Source organism: Delphinapterus leucas, chromosome 5 (genome assembly GCF_059928025.1).
Source record: "Delphinapterus leucas isolate spDelLeu-1000000601 "Yukka" chromosome 5, BTC_Dleu_Yukka2, whole genome shotgun sequence".
Lineage (NCBI taxonomy): Eukaryota > Metazoa > Chordata > Mammalia > Artiodactyla > Monodontidae > Delphinapterus > Delphinapterus leucas.
The window spans coordinates 2,688,554-2,706,930 of NC_143133.1; positions in this window are offsets into that span (position 1 = coordinate 2,688,554).

Below are 18,377 nucleotides of genomic sequence, written 5' to 3' on the forward strand. Positions count from 1 at the left end.
TCTGCTGTAACTCTGTCCTTGTGCTGTGAATGCTGCCTTGGACAACCCATCAGAGAATGGGCATAAAACTGTAGCTGCAAACACGGGTGGCGGGCCGGACACGTGCATGCAGAGCCGCGTCACAGTGAGAGGGGTGTCTTAGTGCAACAGGGCCGCTGGGACAAAATACCGCCGACCGGTGGCTTATAAACGACGGAAAGTTACTGTGCATGGTTTGGAGGCTGGAAGTCTGAGCTCAAGGCACTGGCGCCCTCGCCGCCTGGTGAGGACCCTCTTCCTGGTTTCCTAGCCAGCGCCTTCTCACTGTGTCCTCACAGGACAGAGGGGCCAGGGAGGTCTCTGCAGCTGCTTTTATCTTTTTTAAGGATAGATCTTTTTTTTTTTCTTAACGTGGACCATTTTTAAAGTCTTTATTGAATTTGTTAGAATATTGCTTCAGTTTTTTGTTTTTTTTTTCGGTACGCGGGCCTCTCACTGTTGTGGCCTCTCCCGTCGTGGCGCACAGGCTCCAGACGCGCAGGCTCAGTGGCCATGGCTCACGGGCCCAGCCGCTCTGCGGCATGTGGGATCCTCCCGGACCGGGGCACAAACCCGTGTCCCCTGCATCGGCAGGCGGACTCTCAACCACTGCGCCACCAGGGAAGCCCTGCTTCTGTTTTATGCTTCGGGTGGTGAGGTGTGTGGGATCTTAGCTCCCCGGCCAGGGATTGAACCCACACCCCCTGCATTGGAAGGTAAAGTCCCAACCACTGGACTGCCAGGGAAGTCCCTGGAACTGCTTTCATAAGGTGCTAATCCCATTCATGGGGGCTCCAGCCCCACCACCCAAGCACTTTTCAAAGGCCCACCTCCTAATACTATCGTCTCTGGGGATTAGGATTTTGACATATGAATTTTGGGTCTGAGTGTTTGGGCAAATATGGGCTCCTCAGAAGTGTCCCTAAGTGTTACCGTGTGAGCACCTCGGGCCAACACCAGTAGGGGGTCCAGACTCCTCCAAGGTCCTTACAGGACCCTCTCAGGGCCCCACCTGCTTGGTGCAGTGTGGCCTTAGCCGTCTGTGACATTGACCTGCTCCAGAATCATGTGAGAGGCCAGTGTCTCTGAGGCCCGTGTCACATTGGCCCCTCTGGTCACCTCTGTGGTGCAGAGCTCAACAATTGGCCACGAGTCAGGGCTTGTACCAGGAGTGATGCCTGCGCAGGGAGACGCCTACTGCATGACCATCAGGGTCACCAGGCTGGGAGAGGCAGGTCCTGAGTCCATGGAACTGGGAACACTTGAACCAGGGGCGGCCCCCACGGGCCCTGTCTCTTTAGTTCATAAGAACAGAACTTATTCATCCTAAAACCCCAAGCAATTAGAAAAATTGCAATAAAGAAATAACGGCACCCAAATCCCACCCCGCAGGAAGAGCCATGTTTGCCATTTGAAGACCAAAGACTGCTGCGCGTCCTGCAATTGCAAGTCTCTCAATTCAGAGAATTTTTCTTTCATTAGGTCTGGGAGCGTTTCTGGCCCTCCGTTTCTGTTCCTTCCTGGAAGCGCTGATGGCTCGGGTGCTCGTTTTCCTGTGGCCGCAGGCCTGCCTGTGTGCACATGGCCTCCCGTGAGCGTCGGCGGCCACCAGGGCTCAGATGTGATTTCCTTCTTGTCTCATCATGTTTGGCAGCTCCCAGTGTGGCTTCAGCTCCCAAGCGCTTTTAGCTTTCTTTCCTTTCCTCTCCCCACTCCTCCCCGTCACTCTCTTCCTGCTGCCTGTCATCTCTCATCCTATCCTCTCCAGAAACCTTACTTTAAAAGAGACCCTGTCGTCTGCAGTTTCCTCCCGATGAGGGAGAGCTCAGTGCCCGATGCTTTCCTGTGTCTCAGAAACTCCTCCAGGGACATGGTCTCTTCCCTGCTTTTTGCCTGTGGTTTGCGGATGAGCATCTGAGGTGAGATCCCTGAGAGGCCGTCAGGGCAGTCCATACAGGCTTTTCCCAAGTCTTCTCCACGTGCTTGACCCCTGGTGCCCCTGGTGCCGTCTCTCACCAGGCACCGGAGGGAATGCGCTCGGGGCTGTGCCGCCGCCCCGCTGAGCGCTCCTGGCGGGACCCTGCAGGGAGGGGCCCCGTCTGTCTGTCCTTCTGTCACTGGCCCCCAATTCCCGGCCCAGGCCTGAGCCTGGTCGGCCCCTGGAGCCGTGAGTCCAAACCTCAGCCCGGTAGGCGGGCCAGCCAACATCTTCCTGTCTAATGGCCTGTGGCGTCTCCCTTCACTGCAAAAAATGGGAAAAATACAAACCCACTGAGCCATCAGTCTACACCCCCGCTTCCCATCGCCCAGAGGGAAGAAGAAACAGGCCAAATGCACTAAGGGCTGCACATACCCAAGGCCCAGCCCATGGAGTGGCCAGTCTGGAATATCCTGGGCTGCTGTGTTGTTCACGGAAACACTTCAGTCGAGCTCACTTGAAGAGGAGAGGATGCAGCGGTCAGAAGCCTGGCCCCTTCTCTCTCCTGCTGCGGGGCGGGATGTCTGGGTGTGGGCGGGGGTACACATGTGCATGGGGAACAGCTGAGGGTCCGGCACCCGTACGCAGGCCCAGGAGGACGTTACCACTGCTGCCCCATCTTACAGATTAGCAAGGTGAGGCCCCGGGGGAGCAGCACACCCCCAGGAGGCAGCGAGCCAGCTCCAAACCCAGGCGGTGGGATCTGAGCGACAGGCCCCACTTCCTCTGCTCGCTGTGCTTTCACCATTGATGCGCTTTCTCTGGTATCTTTAAAACACAACACACCCAAGCTGGTGACAAACGAAGCCCTGAACACTTTAGTAAGTTCACTTTTCTTCCTCAAAGGAGACACCAGGAATGAATCCTTGAGTCAAAGTCACCATCCTCTGTGTTGCTGAGGAGAACTGAGGCCCCGAGGCGGGAGGCGACTGCGCCTCAACCAGGGATCTTGGACGTTGCCGTGTGATTCGCCTTGGGCTTCTCCAAGTGTTTTTCCAAAATTGTTAAAAATAACATAGTTTTGATTCAATTTCACCACCAAGTATGCACACACTGGCACTGCATGAGGGGCCGTGCGTCACAAATTCCCAACTGGTGATGAGCTGCCTGGGCTAAGAAGAGGCCTGTGTCAGGCCCTGCACCCCAGGCTGCCAGCCCTGCAGATGGAGAATAATAACCCCTACGACCCTGGGGCACTTTGCCCATTGAACCGCCCACGTGCATGTGTGCATGCATGCATATGCACAAATGCACACACTTGCACGCATGTGTGTAAGCGCACACACACACACTCCCAGGGACCCCATCTCCGCTGGTCCTCAGCCCCCATCCCAGCACCGCCCTCCCTCTCCCCTGGCACACCCTCCAGTGTGCTCAGTCCCACCTCAAGTTCAGGGTGCCTGCCTCGACCCCCAGGGCCCTGCTGTCAGCCACGCCAGCCTCTCCAGGGCCTATACCCATTCCTGCACCTGTCCCAGCCTCCCTGACCCAGGGAGGGACCCAGGACCCTCCTGTTCCTCCCACCCTCCGTCCACGGCCCCTGACAGCAAGCCCCCCAAGTACCCACCTCTCCTCCAGCCCTTGGCCCACTGCCCCTCAGTCCTGTCCTTCCCCTCAGCTGTTCCCTCCTCTCCAGCCTGGACCTCCGGCCTGCAGCCAGGTGACCAGTCAATCTTCTGTTTCTGCATTTGCTAGGAAATCAGAGCCAGGCTGGGCGCCCAGCTTTGCTGTGTGTGTGCGCGCGCGTCTGTCTGTGTGTGTGCGTCTGTCTGTGTGTTTGCATATGCGTCTGTGTGTGTGTGTGCGTGTCTGTCTGTGTGTGTGCGCGCGCGTCTGTCTGTGTGTGTGCGTGCGCGTCTGTCTGTGTGTTTGCGTATGCGTCTGTGTGTGTGTGTGCGTGTCTGTCTGTGTGTGTGCGTGCGCGTCTGTCTGTGTGTGTGCGTGTGTGCCTACACACGCATAAATGTTGCACGACTGAGCTGTGTGCATGCACGACCATGCACATCCGTACACACACATACAGTTGCACACGTGCAGGGACTTCCCTGGGAGGACCATCCCACCTTTCTTACCTGCAGCTCAGCCCGGTAGCCACAGCTGACGCTGCAGAGCCCAGCATCGCCTCGTAACGAAGGCACATTCTTGTCACTGTGGGCATTTCAGGTTTTGGAGATTTCTCGATGGTTAAGTAGCATTCTCTCCATATATGGTCCCCTTTTCCTGCATGTTTTTCTTTCATTTTCTGCCCTCGTTCCAACTCTGATTTCTCTTAGGCTCGCATATCCCAGCGTTGGGGTGTTTGCTCTTCTGGGCTGTAAGCCACGTCCATCCCAGATGAACCGCAGGCCTGTCATGGGCAGAGCAGCTGAGGGAGGAAAGTGCGGAACAGCCCAGGACCCTCCTGTTGCTCGGGCTGACGACGGCTGGGGACCTGGGGATGCTGCAGAGCCCACAGCACGGACGGACAGAGTCACAGAGGGGTCTGCCTGTGGGGATAAGGTTCACAGCCCCTGTGGTCCTGTGGGCCGTGTTCTTCTCAGGAGCTGGTGTCTGTCTTCTCGTGCAATCCAGTGCCCCTGGAATCTTCCCAGGATGTGAGGTCACGACACCCTTTCAGAGAGGGGAACACGAGGTGTCAGTGGGCCCTGGCTCCACCATGTAAAAGAGCTCTGACTCAGCCTGTAGCAGCCAGCAGGGCTTGTGGGCATGAGCCCCTGTGCCCACCACCAGCGAAACCACCGACTGAGCCTTGACTGGGCAGAGGGGAGATGCTCTGGCTGAGGACCACACCAGCCTCCAGCACCCAAGACCGGCACGGAGGCCGGAAAGTGGGGAGCGAGTCCCCTCCCACGCAAGCTGCCTTCACCTTGGAACACTGAGGACCTTTCCCCTGTTGAGTGGGCAGCATGGAAGTGCCCGTGGGTCGACTGGGGAAGGAAGGGAGGTGCGTGGGCACTGGCCAGCCCTGCCCCTCAGGCTCCTGCCTCCCTCCCTCCCTTTTATCTCTTCCATGGACTCTTTTGTTAGTTTCTTTTTTTTTTTTTTTAATAAATTTATTTACTTATTTGGCTGTGTTGGGTCTTCGTTGCTGAGAGCGGGGGCTACTCTTTGCTGCGGTGCGTGGGCTTCTCACTGCGGTGGCTTCTCATGTTGTGGAGCATGGGCTCTAGGCACGCAGGCTTCAGTAGTTATGGTTCACAGGTTCAGAAGTTGTGGTTCACGGGCTCTAGAGCGCAGGCCAGTAGTTGTGGCACACGGGCTTAGTTGCTCTGCGGCATGTGGGATCTTCCCGGACCAGGGCTCGAACCCGTGTTCCCTGCACTGGCAGGCGGATTCTTAACCATTGCGCCACTGGGGAAGTCCCTGTCTGTTAGTTTCTAATTGCTGCTGAAAGAAGTGACCACAAACTCAGTGGCTTGAAACAACTCAGATTTACGCCCTTATAGTCTGGGGCCAGGAGTCCAGAATCAGTGTCACGGGCAGAGGCCAGGTGCGGGCAGGGCTGGTTCCTCCTGGAGGCCCCCGGGGAGACCCCTTCCCCCCCACTTCCAGGCCTGTCGCTCTGCTCTCTGAATCCCCCTCCCACCTCCCTCTGCCAGGACCCTCTGATCACGGCCCCCCCCGCCCCCCCATCCCCAGTGAATCCAGTGTGACCTACCATCTCGGGACCCTTCACTCCATCACGTCCCGTCGGCCACGTGAGGTGACAGGTTCCAGGGATCTGGACGTGACGTCTCTGGGGTGTTGTGTAGCCCACCACAGGCCCAGGTGGCGTATCACCCAAAGGCACTCAAGGTGCATCTCAGGAAGGGATTGGGGCAGAGGGGACCCCCTGCTGCGGAAACGCCTCTGTCTCCTGGAGTTGCAGCGCCCGCCCACCGCATTGGCAAGTCCCCTTCCCTCAAGCCCCAGCAGACAGAGAGCTGGCCGGACCGGGGGTGGGGTCACACCAGGCTCCCCCAGCCAGATGCAGACTCACCTGCCAGACCCTTTGGCCCTGGGCTGGTTCACTGTGGGCAGGGGCGACCGCTGGGGCCCCCGGAGGGGTCTCAGATTAGGAGTCGTGCGAGTGTATGTGTGTACGTGGCTCTGTATAGACGTGTGTATGGACGTGTGTGTGTGTGTGTGTGTGTGTGTGGCGTGTGTGTGTGGCGTGTCTGTCTTTGGGGTGTGGGTCCTGGGTGCTGACTCCCAGTCTCTGCGTTGTGCCCCATGTATGTATTAGAGCCATTGTCATTGTCCACGAAGCTCCCGACTGTCCATCTGCCCACAAGACCTCTCAGGCTCCATGAGGTGTTGTCACCGGCCCACGTCCCAGGAAAGAGCAGGCTGCTGACTGTTCAGGACTCACAGTGAGCGGTGAGGGGTGAGCTGGGACCCTCCCGGGAGAGAGCCCCGTCCTGAATTGGACAGGTAATGGAGAGGGGAGTGGAGACACCTGCCCTGGTGGGGGGGGCCGCCAGGTTGCACCCCGAGGTGCTGCACACTGTGTGGCCGAGGCGCTGGCTGGCAGGTGGATCCCCGTGTGAAGGGTTCTGGAGAGGCGGGTGCTGGCCTAGGTATGTGGCTCTACTTAGGCAGGCGATGGTACTGTCCACTTTGTGTGGTTGGAGAGCCCTTGGACACAGCGTGGAGGGTGGCACATCAGTGGGAGGAGTTTTTCCCACATGCCATGTTACCTCCCAGGTGCCACCTCTTCCAGGAAGTCTGCCCTGGTCTCCTTGGCTGGGCAGGGCTCCTCCCATGCTCCTGGCCCAGCATCGCTGGGGTACCATCATCTGTCTCTGGGTGGCCTCTGTCCCCGGAGGCTGGGGACAGTGTGCGGGACCTCACTCTGTATCCAGGGCTCTGCACAGGCCTGGGAGTTGGTGGTCGACAGAGGAGACGGGCAGGGTGCCCAAGGATGCTGGTGGGAAGGGGGGAGGGAGAGAATGAGGGGTCCTGCCTCACTGCCCCGGGAGGACACACATGGGTAGAGAGGGCCTGGGCCAGCAGGAAGCTGTTTCCACCTCACTGACAAAATGGCCCTGTTTTCTGGTTGAGTGAAAGGAGCTGCTTTCTCTCCATTTTCACTCCCATTTTCTCCACTCCAGTGCTGGCTACCTGTCATTCCCTGCAATGACTGTCATTAGGGCTACACTGGGGCCAGCGGGGAAGGGGACCATCCTTTGCTCTGTTCCCATGGAAACTGTGATCAAGGGAGGCCTGGGGGTCCCCTGAGGAGGCCCCACTTCAGGCAGGAGACCAGCCAGGATGACCTCAGCCTTCGGCCCCTGTGCTGGGCTGGGGCCTCTGTAGGGAATTTGGCCTCCACCTGTGCCCCAGCTTTTTCCCGCAGGGACAGCAGGGAGGTGGGGGGTGAGGGGTGGTGGCTGGGACAGCCTGGGGGACCTGGGGCCAAAGAATGGGATCACAGAATCAGGGAGTTTTGAAATGGTTTGGGGAGAAAGAATAGATGGGGAGAAAGAACTTTCCTGGACACGTCAGAAGCAGCCACAGAACACCCCCCCAGCCCCCGACAGTGACCTCTCCACCATGGCTGCTCTCCCGGCTCAGGCCTCCCAGGGGCAGCAGGGGTGGTCAGCAGGCTGGAGGCTGGTCAGGGTCCCATCCCTGAGGGCCAAGGGAAAGCAGGAAGAATTCCATGCAGCTGACGTAGGAGAAAGTAGTGGGCGTCAAAGACCAAGCCAGCCCTGAACACCCCGGGACCACCCAATAGTCCCTTTGCATAAACAGGATCTGTGAGAACCAGGGTGGGGGGCTGTCTCGGGGTCACACACAGAGCGAGGGTAAACCAGATGCTCTGATGCCCAGCCGGGAGCTTTTAAGAATTTACCACCACATGGGACTGGACAGAGGGTGGGAGAAGCAGGGCACCTCCTCTGGGTGCTCATCAGAGCCGAGCAGATAATCAAATAGAAATATTCACTGGGTCTGGGGCCACTTAGAGAACACCCCTCCCCGCCTACCACTGGCCTTGTCCTCACTAGCAGTGCCTAGATCCTTGTGGTTTTGTACACCCTACTCTACGGGAAGATTCTGTACAAACTGAGACTCCAAAGGGAATTTGCAAACATTGTGAAAAAACTCCAGGATTTCTTGGATGAATGAGAGTGATGCTGGAGACGGTCCCAAATCACACACGAGGGGCTCATGAGGGTGTGTGTATCAGGTAAGGACCATCACGCAGCCTCTGAGGCATAGGGAGGGAAGTGGGGCTCCTCCCCTGTTTTCGGGTGGCTCTGCTTCAGGCCGCGGGCACAGGGGCTTGGTCCTCGTGCAGGCGCCACAGGCCGTGGTCATCCGTAGCGGGAAGCCTGAGAAGAGTGTGCCAAGAGTGATGCTTCAAGGAGGCCGAGGGCAGCCCTGGCAGATGAAGGGAGGTCCTCGGGCCACAGACAAAACCCTTCTTATGTTTGCAGATGGTGCTCTTGACAATCGTGCCTGGAAAGTCAAATCACAGAACTACAGAGAAATCTAACGCCCCCACTGTCCCACAGCTTCACCTGAGATATCACAGTCCCCAAACCAACCCTCCCGACTCTTGTCCATTTTGAGAAGTAGCACTTAATTGCTATGGTGACCTCAAGCTTGTTGCATATAAGAGAAAGTAAATTTGTTTCTGTAGCTTTGGTCTTACATCAGGGATAGAATCCCAGTCAAGCACATTTGCCACCATCCGCTGAGATGTGGTCTCTGATTTCCAGGGCGCTCTCTGGAGACGGAGGTGTCTCTCATGCACTCACCCTGGGCTGATGGATGATGCAGGGGGATGGCCATGGGCTGGGCTCTGGTACCAGCCCAAGTAGAGTGAAAAATCCCAGGTCCTTGTCGAGGTGACAACAAGAAAGCACGTTTTACCTGCCTCGGTCACTGCAGTGCTGCATCAGTGTCTCCTCTTCCCTTTCGCATACCTTGGAGGTGCACCCCGGGGAAGAGCTGGCCCTGAAGTCAGTGACCATGGGTAAAAGTCACGTCAAGACAAAACTACCCTCGGGTAGCCTTCTAGTTGCCTTTACAGGGCCCACACTTGGGCTGTTGGAGCTCAACACCGAGAATGAATCTCTCTTTTCTAGTTGTCTTTGTGCGGAGGCCTCCCCTCCTGAGGCAGCAGGAGAGACGAAGCTACAGTGCCTGTGTATGCGTGTGTGTGCATGTGTGTATGATCCTCTATAGATGTGCGCGAGGTTTGTGCATGCGTGTGCGTGCACGTGTGGCTCATGACTGGAGGTCAGAGGACCCCCGAACACATAACTGCAGGTGAAGCCCTGTGCGTCCTGGGTAAAGAACAGAGCGCACACTGCAGAGAATAAAGGCAAAGGGATGTGGCTGTGGGCTAGATCCAGCCCAGGACGGGGGGTCTCTGAGGGAGAGACCAGAGCTCACAGGACTCGCCACTGATCAGGACCCAGGAGTAGCCCCAGGAGCCCAGGAAAGAGCTGGGCTGCCACAAGGGCTTGTGCTTGGGGCAGGGTTGTCCCCTCTGCATGTTGCCAGGTTTGACAGGTGCTGCAAAGGCCACGGGGACACTTTGGCTCAGGTGTGTGAACAGAGTCACACCGGGAAGTGTTTCCTAACCCGCCTTCCCATAGATGGAAACTGGGTCCAATTAAAGAACACAAGAGGAGGTTGGGTGAAAATGTAGCAAAACCGGTTAAACCAAACTGAGGTGATGGTGACTGATGGACTAACGCAGGATTAAAATGAAAAGGTGGTTATTGAAAAAAGATGCCTAATTTTTAAACTAATGATGAAGTGGGCGGGGAGGCGTCTAATAATTTGTGGGCGGGGAGGCGTCTAAAACCTGCGAGTAAGTCAGCCAAGCAGGGAGTGGGTCGGGGGACCCGGGGAACAGCAGCTGCGTTGCCGGTGAGCACAGCAGCGGGGGGCCCTGGGGAAACCCCCAGCCCCACCAGGAGCCGTGAGACCCCGACTCTGCTCGCTCTTAGCAGAGGAGGGAAACAATTTGGATAAAACCGAAATAAACAAGTTCAAAAAGAAAAGCTACGAGGAGGTAATGATTGAACCCCAAGCTGGCTCTTTGAAAACATTCTGTAAAATGAACAAGCCTCTTGCAAACACGATCAGGAACAGCCAGCCGCCCTCCTTCCCCCGAGACAGGCCGAGACGGCTGGGGTGGAGGGTGTACTGGACCAGACGGCGGGAGGACCTGTCCTCACGCCAAGGTCCCCTTAGCCACATCGTTCTCACCTCTTCTTCCACTGGAGACGGAGGCAGGGATGCTGCCCGCAGATGAGCACTGAGATTCACGGGGGAGATCCGGGTCTGAGCAGAGAATAAAAGTAGACGGACCCGCGGGAAGAGGACGGCGGCGCCAGGGAACCACGAGGGACGACCGTCCTGGCAAAGCGCGTCCACACCTCACCGGGGACATTATCACCCCCAGCAGGTGGCTCGGGTCAGATCAACAACCCCAGGTCACGGGAACATGGGGAGCTTTGCCAGCAGGTCCCCCGAGGCCGGCCCACCAGGAGGGGCTGGTGTGGTGGTGGAGGGTCTCTGCCGCCGCCCAACATGGGCCACCTGCACGATGGCCCTGACTGGCTCTGAATCGGGAGGTGCTAGAGGGCCCTGTAGCTGAGACCCCAGGCGACACCCCTTAACCACTGAGTGCAGGGTCGGGATGCCAAGGAGGTGAAAGCAGGTGACGGGGTTCTGATGAATTCTATGCGGTGTGATCTGTGCAGTCAATGAGGCCCCACCAGGAGGGCTGTGGTCAGGGCTCTGAGCTCAGGAGATCCTCGCTCTGGGGGTCCATCGCTGAGTGTCTGCTCTCAGGAGGGCCGTGGCCAGGGGTCTGAGCTCAGGAGATCCTCGCTCTGGGGGTCCATGCTTGAGTGTCCATTGCTGAGTGCCTGCTCTCAGGAGGGCCCAGAATGGATTTGATGGTCTGCTCTCCCCACCTTGAACTGTTAGTGATTTTCAGGCAAGAGCCCTTCATTTTCATTCTTCGCTGGCCCAGTGCGATGCGATGGCTTCTTCCTCATTCACAGATTGGCCAAGGCACAGGGCTTCTCTGATGTGGAGGGCGGGCGGGCGGGGGTCCTGTCCTTGTCGTGGGTGTCCCTGTGCAGGGCATCCTTGAAGGGGTGGCCGCCAACTAACCCTAACTCCCACCCCCAGCAGGTACCTCCCTTTTCTCTGGGTGAGGCTGCTCGGTGGACAGCAGCTCCCGGGGCAGGGGCAGGTCCCACCCCTCCTGGGTCACGCCCTGGACCGTCTGGAGGGGTTGATCAGAGATGCCAGATGGGGCGTGTGTGAAGGCAGGGGGATCGAGGTCCTGGAGGGGGAGACTCCCACTGTGGTTTCCCCCTGGTGGAGGCAGATTGGGAGGGAGCTGAGGCCCAGCCCAGGCCCTGGGGACCCCCAGGTCATGCCCAGGAAGACACTTTCTGGTAGTCAGTTCCTCCTCAGACAGAGAGCCCCTTGGAGATGCAGGCAGACGTGCCTCGTTGGCAGGCCAGGGCCCTCGCGGCTCTCTGCACGGCCAGTACCCTGAAATCTGATTTCAATATCATTATCTAGATGTCTCGCTTTCCTGTAAGCATGAGTTATTACCTGGGAATCAAAGCCCAAGTGAAGGAAAACGACAAAAATCTGCTGTCTGCCAAACACATCTGCCGGGGAGATGGAAGATGGTAAACAACCGCCAAGGCCTCCTCCTGCAGACTGGCTTTGGAGCGGATGAAACCGGTCTGGCAAACCCCCAGTGGGCATGGGTTACTCCTGAACATTTGGGGGAAAAAAAAGAAAATTTGTGATTGACGACAATGGCATTGCTGATGGGGGCAGAGCTGGGACAGCAGAGGAGGTTATAGGGTTGAGACAATCTTAGGTCTCAGGACAACCAGGTGTCCGGGTGTGCGCTCACTCATCCCCCCACCCACGTCCGTCCATCTACCCCTCCCCCTACCTCATCCATCCATCGTCCATCCATCCATGGACCACAGGAGAACTCTGAATGCACAGCCTGTGCTGGTGATTGGCACACGCTGGGCTGGGGGTCACGCCAGAGATGTGCAGGTGTACAGACAGAGGTCAGCAAACCTTTCGGCACAGGCAGGGCATTGGCCCCTTTGGTTTTCTCATCTATGCCCTGTGGGAAGGACACCGCGGGCTGGACAGGTGCCGGGAACCCTGCGGCTTTACTGAGAGACTCGGGCATCGGCCGGATTTGTCCTCTGGTCCTCGTTTGCCGGAGTCTGCGGTAGAATAAACGAAAACATGTCTGACTCAAGAGCCCCAGGGTTGGCTCCGCCCTGCAGGGGAAACCCACACAAACCCCCAAGCTCCTGGGCGTACGGGGCAGATGAGGGCCCGAACAGAAGGCCTCGGAGCTCCCCGGGGAGATGCTTCTGTCCAGGCCTCCTGCAGGGAGGTGCAGACAGGGCCTTGAGACCAAAGCCTCTTGCAGGTAGATGTGCGTGACCGCGGCTTGTGGGAGGAAAAAGCAAGGCGCACTGGTGGACCCGCGGGTGACTGCCCGACGGTGGGAAGGGGCGGCTGGCTGGTCAGCGCAGGGTTCCGGCTGGTCAGCGGGTCCTCCTGGGCTCTGGGCTGTCCCCTCACTCAGCAGCACAGGTCAGCGTGGGGAGGCAGGTGCCGCTGAGGGGGCCCTGGCCGTGGGTGCGGCCGGGGGACTTGGGCAGCTGACCGTGTCCAGAGTGGGACGCCAGATGGGGCGCAGGGGATGAGCCTCGCTTCTGGTGAGGAAGGACCACGCGGGCGCTGGCCAGGCCCTGGCCCTCGGGTTCTTTGATCAGAGCCCCTTACTTCTTTCCATTCGACCCAATCTGTTCTGAGCTGGAAGTGAGAAAACTGCTGTGTGGCGCGAAGTTTAAAAACGAGGCAGCAGGGAAGGAGCCCGTGGCGTGAGTGCGTGGCTTTCCGGGGGGCGGGGTCGCAGCCAGGATGCGGAGGGGGTCGCTAGTCCGCAGCTCACACTTGGGCCTTTGAAGTGGAAACCCTGTAAATAAATACTGCCCCGGTTTCACCCCTCGTATGGGCGAGTGGATCCCTGGATCCCTGGGCCCTCGAACGAGGGTTCATCCCGGCTTGACTCCCACAGACGCTTAACTTGAAACAAGAGACCAGCTCATGCAGGGGTGGAAGATGCCCCGGAACCAAGAGAGACAGTCCGTGTGAACACTTTGAAAAGCACAAAGTTGTAGCACACCTGTTAGGATGCGTCAGTCTGATAATAATGACAATAGTGATGACGCAGGTAACCTCAGGAAGAGTGTTAACAGCCACTAAGGCTTGTTTTCTTCACTCAGACTTGACCTTCCATCTACTCCATCTGTCACTCTAGGTGGGATGGTCCGCACTGCCCTGACCCTGCAGCTGAAGACACACCTGGGCAGGTCTCCCCAGACGCTCTTCTGACCAGTTACACCCCGGCTCACACCTCCTCCAGGGCTCCCCATGGCCCCCCCACCAAGGCCCAGCCAGACAGCAAGGTAGCACGTGTTCTGTCCCTGGCACACCCTCTACCGCAGGCCCCAGACAGAGCCCCGAAACTGGAATGCCCATCTCCCCACTGCCCCCCTGACAAGAAGGCTCTGCTCCTCCAGAGCTCACGGAGGGACCCCTCTCCTTGGAGGCTGCCCCTCGGCCTGACCCCCACCTCGTGCAGCCGACCGTGCCCTGTCGGGGCCTCACCTGGCCTTGCACTAAGTCTACCCCAGTCCCCCTGACACCTCCCTGTCCTTGTCCCTGCCCGTCCGCCCTGCCAGCCCATGAGACCCGGGAGGCCGTGCGTCGACAGTGACTGTGTCCGCTGAGCACCTCCTGGGTGCCTGTCCACTGTGCGTGGTTTCCTGCTCAGAGAGCTCCCCGGCTCCATCCCCCGTGCCAGGCACCACAGGCGGCTCACATCCAGGGATGGAGCCTCAGGGGCTCAGCGGAAAGAGGTGGGCCTGGGACGGAGCCTTGACCTCTCTGAGCTGTTGACCACCCACCACCTCCTCAGACTCGCCACGCGGAGGGCATTTGATCGACATCTGTGTGACGAACGGACGGGGGTAGAGAGAGGCCACCTTCCCGGCTGGGAGACCCGGTGCTGAGAAGCGCGCGTGCACTTGACCTCCAGGGTCTCCGCGAGGCCACTGTGTGCTGCTGTCTGCGCTCCATCCATCTGGGGGAGGAGGGGGGATACTTTACCGTCCGACTTCCTGGCAGCTGCTGCAGCTGTGGGGACCAAATTGGCGGTTCATTCTGTGGCCCAAATCCCAGTTAAGCCACGCCTCCGCCGCGGGCATTACACGCAGAACACGCATGCCCGCAAGTCCGTCTCCGTGGACTGAATTCAAAAGCAAAATGTGCGAAACCGGGCCCACTGTGAAATTTTCCATCTTCAAAGCGAAGCTGCCGGCTGTGGAGGAGACGCCCGGGCCAGCGGGGGCTCCGGATCCGGAGGGTCCTCCCCAGCCAGGGCTCGGGGCCTCGGGGATGGTGCCTGGTTAATTAGGCCGGGGGTGTTTCTCTCCTTGGTGCGGCTCACCTGCCCGCTTTGGATGGTCACCCCCCGCAAACTCGATCAAGTCGAGTGGGGACAACTTTTAATGGGGCCCCAGGCGCCTTGATTGACATTTTCCCTGCAATGACGGGGGTTTTAGGGCTCCCAGCTGCCGGACGCTTACCATTGATTTTCTTGGCGTGCAAATGCATTCGAGCTCACTTCAGTCCTGTCCGTGAGCTAGAGAAATTCCCCATTTCAGACCAAGTTTAAGCAAGAGAAAATGACTAAGCGTGAGCTTTATATAACAACCATTAAGATAATTTGCGGCTCCGTTTTGATTCAGGGTACAATATTCTCTTGAAAAGAGACATTCTCTGCTTTCTTGAGCATTTCCAAAAGACTGAGAATTAAATCTCTTCCCCAATAAAAATAAAAAGCCTGGTTTTCCAACTCAATATTAAAATTTAGCTGAGGCAGGAAACAGTCTTTCAAATTATACAGGAGTCTCATTAACACACAGATTTTACGTAATGAAAACTGCTGCCATTTATGGGGTGTTTAATATTTACCAGGCACCAGCGTTAAGACAGAGGTTACTGTGACCCCACTCCACAGGGGAGGACGCTGAGGCAGAGAGGGGTGCGGGGCTCGCCCGTCACTCATCTGGTAAGTGACACTGTCAGGCTTTGCCCGTGGGCAGCCTCCGTGTCTGCCAGGAAGGGGACCCTCAGTGGAGCCCAGGCAGGGGGAGGTTGGAGCCCCCCAGGTGTGTTCTCTGGAGGTGGGAGCAGCAAAGGGAAGATGTGGGGTGAGGAGGTCTTGTCAGCTCACCAGCAGGGTCACTCGCCTGTGTCACCCTGTGACCCAGGCCACCTTTGAAACACGCAGCCCTGACCCCGTCCCCACTGACCCTCCAAAACCGCCCCCAGGACCTGGCAGAGGTCCAGCTCCCTAGCAGGTGTCCAGAGCACCTGGGACTGGCCAGCTCACGTCTCCAGCAACTTCCCGTCCAGCCTGGAAGCACCCGTGACCCCAGATTCCTGTGGCCGCCACACTTGGTGGCACTGCTTCACTTTTATGTGGGGCCTGGAAGCCCTCCCGGGACCCTCCAGCCTGGAGGGCGCCCACTGGTCCTTGAGCGCCCTGCATGGAAGCCTTGCTCCCCCACCCCTCTCCTCCTCCTGTTTTGGACGTGCTTTCATTGTCGTCCACTCCAACCTGGGTGGCCTCTTCTGCCCCAGCTCTGCCTACAGCTCTAGACGGAGGCTTCCTGGGGGCAGGGCTGCTTCCCCTTCCGACCTGTAGCCCAGAGGCCTGGGGGGGGCAGCTGTGGAGTGGGCCTCAGACCTCTCATCTGCCCCAATGCACCCATGCTGGTCCAGGCTCCTCCTGGAGGAGATGATTCTTTCCGCGTTGGATGGTCTCGCAACCTTGCGGGAAGGCAGCCGCCCAGAGATTACAGGCTTATCCTGGACTCGCATCCGTCCCACTGGTCTAATGTCCTCTGGGCACCGTCACTTCGGAGTTACTCCTCCCACTTTGTTCTTCTTTCTCCAGGTTGTCTTGGCTATTCTGCGCCCCTTGCATTTCCGGATGAATTTTAGAATTTCTAAAATTCATTAGTTTTACAAAGTTTATTAATTTCTACAAAGAAGTTGCTAGGATCCCATTCAGGGACCCAGGTCCATCCAGGATCACATCTGCCTGGTAGAGGCTGGGTCTACCTGTGGGAAGTGGGGAGCCTGCTCGGGCCTATCCACAGTCCCCTGGGGTTCAGACCAGGTAGATGCCTCCAACAGCCCGTTGAGCAGTGTGTGTCTGTGTCTGTGTGTGTGCACGTGGGTGTGCATGGTTTTCTGGGAGGGCACCCAGAGGGCCAGAAACGTCCTGAGCTCTGGCATCAGCTAGCCAGGGCTGGAATCTGGCTGTGAGACTAAGCCCAGTTTACTTAACCACTCTGAGCCTCAGTGTTCCTAATCTGTAAGATGGGAAGAACGAGGTTGCTCTACGGATCAGATATGATGCTCTGTGTCGAGTGCAGACGTAGAGAAGCACTCGGGATCCATAGCTGCTATTACTGTTAGGATGTTAATTGTTTGCTGCTGTGGGTATACCTGATCCTCAGAGAAGACCAGAGGGGCTCCAGGGACCCCATCTCCAGCAGCCGCTGAGCTGACCCAGGAAGGCGGACCCACTGGCTCTGAGCACCCCCCTCTGCAGGACAGTCCCAACTCCACTGTGGGGGCTGGCGGGGAAGTTGCCGCAAATGTCCTGAGTCCCCAGGGTGCCTGGAGAGGCCAGGTGGCGGATCTGAAGAGGCGCCTGCAGGATGAAACATCAGATGGGGCAGGACTGAGTTCCTCCAAGTCCCCTCCAGACCTGCAGATTCTGGGGCTTTACGCTCTGGAACACGACAACTGGCCTGGTGAATTCTACTCCGGCAGCATGATTAAATTTGCATGTTCCTAATCGTCGCAAAATCTGTTCAGCAACTTTTTTGTACTTTGCCGGCTCTCCTCATCTACCAAACCCTCAACCCTTTGGTGTTGGTGAGTAACTCCAGGCTTTCCACCGGGGCTGGTCCCTCCTGGAGCTTCTGGTGCAGCTGCTCCCCTGGGTCCCCCTCCCTGGGAAGGCAGTCTGGGGCCCTGCACAGAGCCTGAGCTGTGAAGTCAGACTGGCCTGGGCGGGAATCGGGGCTCCGCCTCTCTGGAGCTGCTCCTAACCTCCCTGGACCTCTATTTCCCCAACTGTAAAATGGGTTAGTGATGGCAGCTGGGCTGCAGGGCCGAGGTCAGAAAAGGTACCACGTGTCTGCATGTAGTAGGTGCTCAGTTCACGTTTACAGGAAGGAGTTCAGGCAGTGGCCTGGGGTGCAGGAATCTGGAGGGGCAGGAAACCTGCTTGAGGAGGGGGCTTCAGAGGTGAGGGATATGGGATTAGTGGGGGGAGGGGTCTGCAGATGCTCCTTCTATGGAGCCGGCACCCCTCAGCGTTGCCATGGAGATGGGCTCCGTCAGGAGCCACCTGACAAGCAAACGCCCCCACCAGGAGCAGACCCTGCTCTGGGCGCTGGTTCTGTTTTTACTGTTTCTGGCTCTATTTTAAGCTAATATTTACTGAGCGCTTCTTGGGGGTCAGGTGTGCCCTGGGCTGTGCCCATGATCCTTGTCATCCCCATTTTACAGGTGAGGAAACTGAGGCTGTGGAGTTTGTGGAATGTGCCCAGGGCAGCAGGAAACTGGGGCGAGTGGAGTGGGGCCGGGGCTGAGAAGAAGGATGAGGCCACCTCCAGGGGCTGGGCAGCGGGCCACGGGGCCCTGGAGGGAACACTGAGGAAGCCCTGAGGGGTCCCGTCCGGACTCTGCCCTGACTTGCCGTGTTGCGCCCCCAGGCCTCCTGGGAGGACAGCGGACTTCCAAGTGCACCTGGCCCAGGGCCTGGGATCCTCTGGCATTGGGGCCTCGAGTCTCCGGGTTAATCACATGGCCGGTGGGCGATCCCCCAGCGCCAGGCGGGCAGGACAGAGCCTGGGCCATGAGGAGGTAGGGAGAGATGCCTGGTGCCTGGGAGGTCAGCCCTGGCTCCTCTACAGATTGTCCTGTGGATTTGATGCCCGGCCACCCTGGGATGGGCGCCCACACAAGGCCCTGCTGGAACGTGCCAGCGCAGCAAGCGGCCCTGAGTGTCTTGAGAGCAAGGACCCACACGCCCTGGCCGGGCTGGGCCGGGAGCGAGGAGGAGGAGCCCGGGCAGGAGGCCAGGACATGACGTGGGAGGGCGAGCAGCTTGGAGGAAAGAGACAGAAAGTCCTGCGTGTGTGCTGCGCGGGGCTGCTACTTTCTGCAGCCCTGGAACTGGGGCCCGTGTGGACTCGCGTCAGGTCGGTACCTGGGGGTG